This window comes from Marmota marmota, unplaced genomic scaffold (genome assembly GCF_001458135.2).
Source record: "Marmota marmota marmota unplaced genomic scaffold, marMar, whole genome shotgun sequence".
Classification (NCBI taxonomy): Eukaryota; Metazoa; Chordata; class Mammalia; order Rodentia; family Sciuridae; genus Marmota; species Marmota marmota.
The window spans coordinates 19,888,100-19,901,296 of NW_025999977.1; the positions used below are offsets into that span (position 1 = coordinate 19,888,100).

The 13,197-nt window shown below is 37.5% G+C and overlaps 1 protein-coding gene and 1 pseudogene across 44 annotated transcripts in view; one reads left to right on the top strand and one right to left on the bottom strand.

The window, feature by feature from the left end:
* Nrxn1 (neurexin 1) overlaps nucleotides 1-13,197 on the top strand; it is a 1,091,229-nt gene that overhangs the window by 185,422 nt on the left and 892,610 nt on the right. The window lies entirely within an intron of this gene.
* On the bottom strand, nucleotides 3,634-4,890 carry LOC107137293 (annotated as a pseudogene).

Genomic DNA, 13,197 nt, shown 5'->3' on the forward strand with positions numbered 1-13,197 from the left:
ATACTCAGTTCAGATCTGTAGAGGGAAGAACCTATAATCTGTCTTTTAAAAACTTTCCTACCCTGTTGCTCTTTCACTCCTGGATGTGATCCCACACTGCATAGTAGTTGGGAAACTAAATAAAATACTTTTATTGTTGTAAAAATGTTATATTTTCCCGTCCCTTGTGTCTACATTAGCTGTAGAGCAGAATCCCAAGTGGAAGAAAACTGCAGGTATCACATCACTTACAGAAGCCTCTTAGTGTCCTCAGAAAGAATGACTGTCAAGTTGGGCCAAGTAAGATTTGAATAGTAGTCAGAAAAGCAAAAGGCCTTTGGCTATTCTGCCACTGCACCAAGTCTCATTTTCCTGGAACTATAATAAGTTTTCAGTGAGACATCTTGGAAATAACCAGTCTGTTCTTTCACATGAAGTGTGGTTTGAAATATGTAAGACAATACAGCTTGAAGTTAGGCAATTGCTATTCAGAATGTGCTTCTCGGTGTGCTCTACTGCAGTGCAAAGCTGGAAGAATACACTCTATTTCTGATGGTAGGTTTCCATTGCATTTTTTTTCCTTGTGCTGCTCTGTGAATTTTATCATTTGAATATGGAACAGGAAGATGCATTAATATAGAAGTTATGTTCTGTATTTTCAGTCAAATACATTTTAACTTCTGGTAGGAAAGAAAGTGTGTGGCATTGTACCCCCCACCCCTCTTTTGAACACTAATATAGGGCTGTAATAAATGACAATATTAAAATGTGAATATAGTAACAATTTTCATAGCTGCACCAATAATGAGATCCCAGGCCTCTTAAGAGTAGGAGAAAGGGAAACATCTATTGCTGTTATCTGCTGTGCTGATGGCACAATTTCCTGAAAATGGAACTAATCTCAATCTTGTCTTTTGTCAATGAGGATTTTGCAGACGTTTCAGATTCAAAATGTAGTCGTCGTTTAAAGTAAGAAAATTGCACTCAATGGGAAAATTTCATTAAAGACATAATTTTGGGAAAACTTAAAGTCTGAAGAAAAGAGAGATTGGAAAAAGTCTATAGAGTGCATGTCTCAAAATTAACAGTTTATGTTGGCAGGAAGTTCCTGTACTCTTCTCTTTAATTATGAGAATATTTTCTCATTATGTTGTTCTATTTAAAGCTTGCTATAATTGACTTACATATTAAAGAAAATAACAGTGACAAATACAGATTAGGATGCCTGTGTATGTTTATAACAAAGTATATAGAGAACCTTTTTGAGCAATTTATCCAGTAAGTGATATACTTAGTTTCTGGGAAAAATAGACATCTATCACAGGTGTAAATATGTATATCCTTCCCCACACCCCACTGTAAATCTAGAATTCTAGTCGTGTGAATGTAGGCTTTCCCTTCTAGCTGTTTTTCTCTGGTCCATTTCCTTGCATAAAGCTAAGACATGACTAAAGAAAGATATGTCAATGTACATGGTTTCTGACATATAACTGCCAGTATCATCTCCCCTATAAATCATACGCTACTTTGCAGATTCCTAAGTAGAACACAGACTAAATGAAATGTGTGGCACTGATACAGAGAACTTTAAGTGACCTATTTAAAATGATAGAAAAAGCTGTTGGAGAATGTGGATCTGAAGGATTCTCTTTCTCTAAGCAGCTATAGCAAGCTTCATGGAGATTTCCATTTTAAAGTCCTCAGTGATATCCTATGGTGAAGTTGTTTTGATCAATCCAGGTTGAAGAAATGTGAGCATATAGAGTGTCTAAAAGTTCCTTTGTGCCAGTAGTCAATACACATAGACGGTCTCAAACAGCAAAGAATATGATCCCTATCAACCATTTATTCTAAGAAGAACCACTTGTCATGTGTCACAGCATCTTCCTGGGTATAGGTGGTTGTCAATGATGAAAACTAATAGTGAATCATGTGGGTTTACTACGAGTAAACCAAGTCAGACTAATGAGTTTGCCTTTCTGGGAGGTGATTTAGGATTAACAGTTATTTCCTTTTTAGCACAGATTTCAAAAGGCCTTATGATATCCTTGTCCAATGGCCAGAGGAAAGGACAGTATTTCACATAAGTCAATGACTAATGTGTTTATTCCAATTGATGTAAGGTGATATTCAGACAAAACATTCAGACAAAATATGAAGCAAAGAGTAACACAGGTAGAATTCATATGTGATTGAGAAATTAAATTTGATTCCTTCAGGTTTTTCTCAACTCAATGATTTTTCTGAAAGGCAAATGTAACCATTTTCCCTTTAAACAAAGAAACAATTCAAAATATTTGAATTTGAAAGACCTTGAACGAGAAATAAGTCTTTTTGACGATCAAAGAAGTGACAGAAATATGACCCTTCATTGGTCTGAGCAATATATTTCAATCATCAAAATTATATTTTTATTGTCTATTTTAATGTAACAATCAAAGAAAATGAAGCAAGAATGTTTAGGACTCTTGACAGCTCAGTCATTTTCGTTCTTGCTTAATGTTGCTTTCCTCTTGCCTTCTTTGCTCATGAGGGGAAAGGGGAGATTCCCTCTGCGTGTCATATCCTAGAATTCTTTAGGAAATGTTGCAGCTGTCACATTGTGAAGCTACCATGTGAAGGACTAGTGCCTTTTGCCCAGTCGAATCCTGTGGGGCCAGTTGTCTCTTCTGGCCAGAATTCCATTCACTTTCCATTTCTATACCCCATGGGTACCAAGAACTTGGCCCATTTTCTCTCCTTCTGGACACAGCCATCTGCCCTTCCACCTGGGTTCCTTGCCTGCTGCACCATCACGGTCCAGCCTTTTCCTCAGTTTTCTATGACTAAAAAGACCTTTAAATCCTTTGAAGTATTTTCTGGTATTCCTGCCAATAAAACAAAGACATAGTTAGGAGTGTTTTCATGTCTCTTTGCTTTCGAATTACAGAAAATAATTCACCCAGTTTCCCATTAGGAAAAAAAAGTGTGAATTATGAGAAGACAGGTGTATCTCAGAGAAATCAAGGATACTCACAAAGGCTCCAAGATGATAATAGAAATCAGAGGAGAATTCTGGGTAGCCATGTTCTTATGCTCTGCCCTCTTAGTCTCTCCTTTTTGTTTTCTGTGCTTGTCTCTTACATATGCTTGATGTTTCATTGCTTAGAAATTATGTCACATTATTTTAAGCTGATAAGCCTCAGACAATTGCAAATTATCTGAAAATCACACTGGTCATCTTGAGTGAGGTATATCCCCTGATGTATAAGAGTAGGTGGAGATGAGTTTCAAGGTATAAACTTGGCAACTTAGTGGATGGGATCAGGGAGCAATTTCCCAGAGAATGCTAATTGCTTTCTGGATGAATAACACTAAATTCGAGGACTAATAAAAATAATAAAACAACAGAATATAAAAATTTTAAAACAGTTAAATAAAATAGTTATTGTTTATCAACTTTATGTTTTGTTTCTCTTAAGAGTTCTTAAGATACGCTGATCATCTCATCTCACATTTTGTCTTGGCAACTGAGCCAATTACCAACTAGAAATGTACCCTGAAAACAGATTTACTCAGTGCCCCTCCTCCCACTTTTTTTTTTTTTTTTGGTACTAGAGATTGAATCCAGGGGTGCTTAGCCACTGATCCATATCCCTAGCCCTCTTTTTTTTAATTTTTTAATGTATCAGTTATTTAATTAGGTTCTTGGTAAGAAATTTAGAACAACAATTTGTGAGTATAAATTCCATTTGTTAGAACAGAAACGGATCACATGTAGCCCTGGAGCGGAGCAATAGATTTGATTTTGGGTAAAATGTTTTAGTCCACAGCTTTCTGATCAACCTTGCGCTGCTCTGTGATCTTGAATTTCTCTTTCTCTCTGTGCTGAAGATTTCACCTTCCTGGTGTCGGGGCTTCCTTAACCTTCTTCTTGAAGTAAGCAGAATTGAGGTGTTTGGGGATTTTCACGTTGTTGATATCAATCTTTCTGGAGGTGGTGATAACAAATTTCTGATGTGGTCTAAGCAGAGGAACTTGATTGAGGGAAGGAGGTCCTGTCACAAGTAGCAAGCCACTGCTCAGCTGCTTCAGGAAAACCACTCTCTTGTGTCTGTGGCACCCAGTGAGGATGGTGTCTGTGGCACCCAGTGAGGATGATCAGGATGTCCCAGGAGTGATGCTGGCTTTCAGCTTTCTCAAATGCTGACTGACGGGTTTCTTTGCGAGACTAAACAGCTTTCTTCACACAACTTCAGTCGGGTAGTATCTAGGCATTTTGCAAAGCTTAACAACCCTGGTACCACCATTCTTGTCACCACTGACTGGTTTTGTAACAGTAGGAAGAACCTCCTTCTTCTTTTTCTCAACCTTCGATTTAGCACCTGAGTACTTCCTCTTATATGTGGCCTTTCGGGAATACATAGCAGATCAGGAGTATCTGCCAATTCCTCTAACCAGGACGGGGTTTTGGCTGCAATGGGGCTTTCATTTCTTGGGTTTCTTATCTGTAGGGTCTTCCTTTTCAACCTTGTCAACAGCATCTGCCTTCTTGGCTCCAGATTTCTTTTTAGTATCTGGCTTCTCAGCCTTTCCCCCTGCCATCTTGCAAGATGAGAAAGAGAACTAAGTCCCAGCCCTCTTTTTATTTTTATTTTATTATCTTTTTTTACTTTGAGATGGGGTTTTGCTGAATTGTTAAGTCTCACTAAAAGTTGCTGAGGCTGGCCTTGAACTTACAATCGTCAGCCTCAGCCTCCTGTGTTGCTGGGATTACAGGAAAGTGCCACCATGCTCAGCAACACATCGCTTTTTACTGCATGTATTTTTATCTTGGAAAACCATAGTCTGATTGTCCTTGTGTTTCATAAAGTTGATGTACAAAAGTAGTTCCTTCTTATTCACTTTAAATTCAGGACCCTAGGATTTAGAAAGATTGTGAGAGTATTAAAAAAGATAACTATCCCTGCTCTAGTCTCTCATAAATAACAATAGCCACTTTTAGAGGAAAAGCTATAGAAATATTCCAAGCAATCACATTCCAAAGGTTTCATTTTCAAAGTAAGATACACTGACTAGGAAAGTTACTGTCTTTCAAGAAAACAAAATCTGTTTTCAATAGTGTTTTTGGTCTATTTCATTTTAGATGCCTTCTATAGATGCCCTCTTCCAGGATCTTTCACAACTCAAATGTGTGGGTAAAGAGAGTCTGGTTTATTCCTTACCAATGATTAATAAAAATAATGTGAACTAATTTGCTCATTGAATGATAAATGGCCTTTTAAGCACGAAGATGAAGTGTGTTTTCAAATGTTCCTTGGATTAAAGAGGCATCTTTAATTTAGGAGAGACAAGGGACCTGGAGAAGAATCCCGAGTCCTTTGTGACTGGAGGTGATGACCATGCACATCCTTCTCCTGGATTTTTTAGCTGTTTGCTGAGATCCAGAGAAGGGAAGTCATATGACTACCAAGGAAGGACTGCTTCTTAGATACTTAGTGCCTGTTAAAAGCGTTAGTCAGGAGGTCTAAATACGTATTTTCGAAAAAAATGAGAACTCAGATATATAGTATAAACGTGTGTGTGTGTGTGTGTGTGTGTGTGTGTGTGTTTTGAGAAAGGCAGAGTAGAAAACAGAGGAGGAAATGGAATATGTTAATCAAGAAATTTTCAGAAAGACCAGATCATTCAATTAAAGTATTTCCAGGATTTTACATTCTAGACCAAGAAAAATTAGCACTAAGGAAATATCTATAAGATGACATGCCAGAGAGAAAGGATACTGAACAAGTCGGGTCTCGAGGAAGACTGTTGTCAAGATCATTGCAATAGAGGTAAAGACAATGGCAATGTGCAGAAGAGATTATATTTAACTATGCCAAGACTTTAATGCAGGAGAGAGCCTGATAGCTGGGAGGAGAAAGAGAAGGTCTGTATATGCAATGAGGCCATCTGGGTTTGCTCAGTGAAGCTCCAAAAGTTAGGTCCTAACCTCCCACTGAGACTGGGAGATGGGAGCAATATCTTTCTTAATGATTCTGTTTCAAATGGATGGCTCCCAGGACCTTGAGAAGGCATTCTTGGGTTATAAAATTGACAAGAGTCTGGGAAAAATTTACATCTCAAAGGAAAAGAGAAAGAATTTACAGTGTCAAGTTTTCTAAAGCCAATGCTCTAAAAACAGGTCAGGGGCCTAGAGTCAGGCACAGATTTATCTGAAGTTTACTTAACCTTCTTGACCAAGTGTAAAATTAAATTCCCTGTTATGGGAAGTTCAGGATACACAGGCAAGAGTGTTTTCGAGAGGCTGGAAATGAGAGGTTTGAGCTGGTCTTTGAAGAACCTTATAAAGTAATTGGAAGGAAAAACACTTCTGTCCTGAGTAGCACAATGAGTTTAGACAGTTTGGACAGACTTAGCGCTGCATGTGGAAACCACCAGGAATTCATTTTTGTTCAGGTGAGTCTGTTCCTCAGTTTTGGATGGACTTCAATACCCGCTTTGCCTCCCTTCCTTTACATCCAGGATGGCAGTTACTTTTACGTGTTGCTTAAAGCTGCCAGTTCTCCTGCTGCCCACCCTGCTTGTCGCCCTTCAGGAGTGTGCCCTGGGATAGACGACTGTTGTACTTCTGAGGCCTGCAGAGACAATCTGACTAGATTTGCTCTCTGAGGCATCATCCTCCTAGTCACTTTAATGTCTAAGAGACCTAATAGAAAAGAGAAACAAAATAAAATTTTCCAGTCTTGATTCACGGGTCCTTTCTGGGATGCGAATAGGAAATTCCACAATAGTTTTTCCTTGAGGTTTTTTTTATTTCAAAGCTTACCACCCCTTACTATTCTTCAAACTGTCTCCCACTTCTAAAATTAACAGGTACAAAGCAGGCCAACCACTTGCTCACCAAGGCAAGGCAAAGCAGTAGAGAGGAACCACCCACACTGCAGCCAGCCTGTCTAGGGACATGTGTGTGAGCTGACTGGAGACGAATGGAAGAATGGCTTTCCCAGGGAGAAAGGCTTAGGAAGACAAATGTCATCAGTACCTGCAATGTGGAGCCTTGTTTCTTGGAGTCAGACCTGATGTTCAGTTACAGTTTTTTTTTTGTTTTTTTTACCTAGTTCCCTGGTGACATAAATGGATGGCTCTCACTCCCAGGTTCCTGATGTATTAATTAAAATGAGCTGATGGGGTTCAGGGGATGTTACTCCAATGTATTTTAAAATGAATTTGAGATCTGCAGAAGCAGATAGGCTACTCTCTGAACATCCCTTGCCCTTCTCCCCAGAAGCAGATCAAAAGACCTTCATGTAAATGGTACTCTGTGCCTGGAGAATCAGATTCTCTTTGACAAAGGTCAGAAAGAAGAATCTGAATGAACAGTCTTTGCTAAGTTTCATTCAGTTTATTACCACTGCTTCAAACCTTTTTTTTATCCATCTTCTCCATGAGTATCCATTGCTTCGTCAAAACTAGGTAATACACCTTTAAATCTGTTTCTTTGGGTCTGATTTCCTTAGGGAGGCTCCCTTGTCATGTGATATTTCTATTAAATAATTTTTTAAAGTGTATTTTGCAACAGAGACCACCTGTGTGTACCTAAAGAATTATAGGGGAAAAATATTTTTCTTCCCCTATAGTGAGAAACACATATTTTTGTCCTGAATTGTTGCTTTGTCTTGAATTGTTGCTAAAATAGAAAAAAAAAAATTGTAGCTTTCAGTGGCATAATTGCTGCTGGAAGATACTGTTTTAACTTTTTTTTTTCCTCTTGACCTATGATATTTCTTAAGAATGGTTTCTAGGGTATCAGATCTATCCCCAGCATATTTCTGAAAATTTATGTGGGTTTTTAAAGGTTACAAATATTTCTTAGCGATATTAAGATAAATTTAAAGACATACAATAGCATTAGCTGAACATACCACAGGATTCACATTTTAAAAGCAAGAAGGAAACAAAAAATTCCTTGCTTTGCAGACCTGGGAGTCATTAAAAGGCTTGTGCCATAGATGGATTTGAGTGAGCAAATTGATTTGCGTGGAGAGCATTCCTTCTTTTGAGCTGCCTGCCTGACATTTTGAGAATACCGATTCAAGACATATCTGTGACAGTTTCAGTTGCAGAGAATTCAGTAAGACCACTGAATTCACTGATGCTGTTTAAAAAAAAAAGAAAGAAAGAAAGAGAAAAAGAAAAAAAAGTGAAAAATAACCTGGTATTTGCATGTAGAGATCACTTGTGGATCTGAAAATATGTATGGAATTTCTGGCTAAATCAATGGAATTTTTATTTTAGTTGGCTCTGTGGATCTCCTGTACTCCGCCCCCCCCACCCCCATACACAGCTTGTCACCACTGTTTGATGCTGGAAAATACATTGTAAATGTGAAAAACTACACTGAGGCAATAATCTCTAAGCCAGTCAGCAGTATTGAAATGTGCTATTAGCAGTTGATTTTGAGCTAACAAATTCATGGGCTGAGTTCTTGCTGGATGATCTCACTTCTGTCAAAGTGAGCTTTCACATAAATTTTTCACTTTTTTTTCCCACTCAGAAAACAAAAAGCCTTTATTTTCCTTTTTGATGTTCTCAGAGTGGATATTTATGCCAGGCATGTCCAGGGGTGCGGAAGGTAACATATCAGAATCATGTGATGACATTTTTCAAAAATGTATTTTAGGCCTTATCACCTTGAACTGTGCTACTACACTCATTTGACAATTATTGAATATTTACTATATCCAAGGGACCTGTGTAGACAATAATAGTAGAGAGGTAAACAGGTGCCAAGGTCCCCATTCTCACTGAAGCTTAACTTTGTGAAAGGGAGACAATGAGTTAAACAACAATTAACTGAATAGGATGATTTCAGATAGTTAATGATACCATGGAGAAGGCATGTTTCAATAGAGGATAACAGGGTTGGAGGAATTTTAGCTTGGGTGGTTAGGGAAGGCTCCTAAATCTATGCAAATCATTTTTTTTCTTCTTCTGAACATAGTGACTCCAACATATGCTAGATAAGACTGATGTGAAGATTAAGAGTGTTAACAGTTTAATTGCCTGGATTATAATAAACACTCAATGAGAACAATGTCCAATAAATGGTAGCTAATATTATAATGTTCTGTGACTTGGTTAGGGATAATGTCTGAAATGGTCCTCAGAATCTATCTAGAATACAGGACTCATTTCACTTCTTCCAAAAGGTAACATTTTTTTTTAAATTCAAGGATTAGTTGAAGATGACACCGTGCAATGAATGTTTACTAAATAGTTCTTTTTACCAGTTTTCATTCCAGTGGCTTGCTCTGGCTTACAGAAGTCCTGTTTACTAATTCTCTGATCCAATGGGTGACCTCTGACTATTCTAAAAATCAGGAGACACATAGGGATCTAAAGCCAAAGGTTAAATTCCCCTCAAAAGGAATTATAATAATAAGATTTCTACACTTTCAATGGACAGTTTTTCCCACTGATCTATGCACTCTTTTGAATAAGAAATAATGTTGCCACCTGCTCCCTAAACACCACCAATACAATCAGTTGACAAGGCTAAGGTGAGTGTGTTGCTTACTATGGCAAGGGCCCACCTATCTAAGGCCATAGCAGGGACTCGAGAGTTGTCAAGGGAAGGTTAGAAGACACTGTCAATTGGAAGTTTGGTTTAAGGAAGGTCTGCATTTATTTTCCCCTGTTAAGTATTCAGGGAGGTCTTTTAATATGGGGGCTTGAATGAGCTTGGTTATGGATCACATGGTAACAGTTGACAGAAACTTCATTTTCAGATTTTGAGAGAAGGATCTAAGGAGAGTTACAGGTCCTAAACTCTCTCTGTTCATGCTTCCTATTGAAGATTGTGCAAGACTTGGGGAAGATTTCCTATAATCAGTAGTCAGTTATTTGCCCGTGAAGAACTCTCCTAAAATAGTTAAGTTATACTAATGAGGACAGTAAGGTAGTAATGTAAACAGTAAACTAGGTAGAGGATAGGTACTGTTAGGTCTCATTGAGAATTAACATTTCATGGACCCATTATCACTGATATGACGTTTAAAGACAAGTGGGATACTCCATAGGCTGGCAACCATGCATTTTAGTCCAGGCTGACAGAGGAGCAGTCTGAAGTTCTTATGAAGGAAGGAAGTTCCTTCATCCTTAGTGCCGCAGTCTGGCTGGGCACAAAATCACGAGCCACTCAAGCAGGAACAAACTTTATTTTTTGAAACTGCCGCCAATGCCCCGTATGCTCCCGGGAAGATTGCCAACCGACCCACCCACGCGGTGTTCTCCCGGACCCCAACAGGAAGTCCCTCCTCCGGAATTCCCTCCTACCACACTTCCCCAACCAATGGGAACTCTCCAGGAGTCCCATAGCAAGCCGAAGTAGACAGCAGGAGTCCAATATCCATATAAATACAGATCTTAACATAATCATATCATCTCAATGGCTTGCTGGCATCACCTTTCAACCAAAAATACCATGCATCATATTACTTGGCTGTGGCTCTTAGCACTTAGTTCAAAACTGTAGCATACCTTTCCTTTATTATTATTTTACAATCTGTGAACCAGTGGTTTTCTTCTGTCATTTGAGAAAACCAAACTTAAACACCAGGAACAAACATTTAATGTATTGAAAAATACTGTGCCTTAGGTTTCAACTTATTTAAGAGTATCAGCATTTTTTATGTACTTTAATAGGGGAAAAAATTTAGTTTAATTAAAGGGGTTAATGGCCTGTGGGAAAAGAGTCATGGTGATATCTCTTCTGGGACATAGGAGCTTGAATGTATAGGATTCCTGGCCCTGGATGTGGGCCTCAGCATGTGTGCTGTATCCCAGATGACTGGCACCCACCCCTGAGATCCCAGCACTTGATCACTGATCTTTTTATTTTCTCTTAGGGATAATGAGTACCATAGACATAGACTTTGCCTTTACCACTTCTGGCTTTGTGTATTTGATTTGAAATCTAAGAGACCAGAATCAGTGTACAATTGTTATAACAGAACTGAATAGTCACAGCTACCAACAGACTTGGTTTTCTAGCAAAAGTAGGAAAATACTGTTTGTGGCCATAACATTTTAAATGAAGAAATTAGTCTTTCATTATAATAGCATGTGATACTTGAAGACTAGAATTTCTAAAGAGATATCAGCCACTTTGGGTTTAATTTTCATAAATTATTTTTCTAATTAGTAGTTGACAATTACACATGGACAAGTTGATCAAACTCTACAACTGGCATCAAGTTAGTTTCTAAGAGTAGAGCACATACATATGAGACATAAATGCAGGTATTCCTGGATTGCCAACATCCTGTATTTCATGTTGCATTCATTCTTTGTTGTGTAGTTTTGACTGGGATCCCATAAATTTTTGGTAGTAGTCTAATTGGTAGACTGTGGTTTATTTCTGGAGTCATATCCAAAGACTCTTCAACATATGTCTGATTTATTTAGAGTTGTCCTATATGCTTTAAAAATGAGTTAAGAAATTGTCCAACATTCTTCCTAACGTTTATTGTTATAATATATTTTTTTTCCTTCACTGTTTCCAAATGTATAAATATTAACATGTATTTGTAGTCTAAATCAGATTCTGAATAGTAATAGAAAAGCCATTTGGAAGGGATAATTATAGCAGGGCCTAAGTGTTGGGTAATGACTTAATGGAAGGCTAATTGGTGAGCAATTTTGTTGGTGACAAGTAACACATCAACTCACAGATAAGGTGCTGAGAAAGATACAGGGCAACAGACCCAAATGACCTCTGTAAGTGGCGGGCTGTGTCCAATTGTGGGCTACTTCAGCCAAGCTAGTTATTTGTTATTATGTAGTAAAAAATGAAACTATTATTGCATGTAATTTTGTTTATTGGTTAATGTAACAAATTGTGGTTAATAAGGTTTAACTGTGTCAACACATTCAGAGACCTTGTTTCTTCCAGAAATGACAAAGGATTATTCATGTAAATGGACTTTATTTCACTAAGTGTCAAATAAGTGCATTTTGGAATTAATGTGCAATAGCAGACAGTGTGTGTACTTGGAGATACAAAAGCACTTTATGGAATAAACTGAAAATTTCTCCAACAACCCCTTGGTTACTAGAATTACAAGATATTTTTTCTCCAAAGACGAAACAAAAATGTTACATGTGCTTATTTTATAACCACCAGCTAAATGATAAACAGGGTTTAGTTTTTAAAATCATTGGAATTTGACTTGCCAGGAAACAATCGTTCTAAATAACAGATATTAAATTGAAGTAAATGCCCTCCAACTAGTGCTGATCATTTGTATAACAGAAATAGAAAGTATTTAGCAATGACAATATGTGCACATATACACATACATGTGTAACATTGTCACTTTTTGATAGTGGCCTCTTGCTTGGCTTGATTCTGGTGGCAGATAGCAAAAGCTTAAACAAAACTAATTAATTGGAGGCATAGTCATAAATGTGGCAATTAATTTGATTTCTACAAGTGGCTTGCTAATAAATGGAGATAGGAAAATCTAGTTATGGCTGGAAATTTCATATTCCTTCAACAATATAGCTGTGTCATATTCATGACACATACTGATGTATGGAGATAAATTGCCTGTCACTTAGTGTGGAAGATACTGCTTAAGTTGTACATTAGATGCATATTAAGTTGTGCAGAAGCCCACATTTAGTCTGTCTGTTTTCTCTAGGTAATGTAGCTCATTCATAATGTCATTTTCTTGGATGTGCTGAAGTGGCTAAATGAGCATAGAAGTTATTTATACATTAGCATGGTATGTAGGACATCACTGTTTTCCACTTTGCAGAGGGGCAGAGGCGAAGTTGACAGAGCTGAATTTATACAGACTCTAAGAAGCTACTTCAGTTCTAATTAGCATTTCTTCCTGAATCTGGAAGGAGGGGAGAGTAAAAGTTACACATCTGAGGCGAAGTCATCTTCTCTGACAACTTGCTGATAAAATTGGGTGGGCTAGCCTGACAACCATGGTATACTTCCAAGTTTCCTTAAAAAATCCAAAAGTCATTTTAAGATACTCTCTCAGATCATTCACATGCAATTGTTATCTATATAGTTAATTGTTTCTATGAACTCCTACTTCTTTATGTATTTTAAAATGTATTTTAAGATAGTTTTTAGATGTTTTTAAAGATTTCTAATTGACATGTAACATTTACATATATATATATATATATATATATATATATATATATATATATATA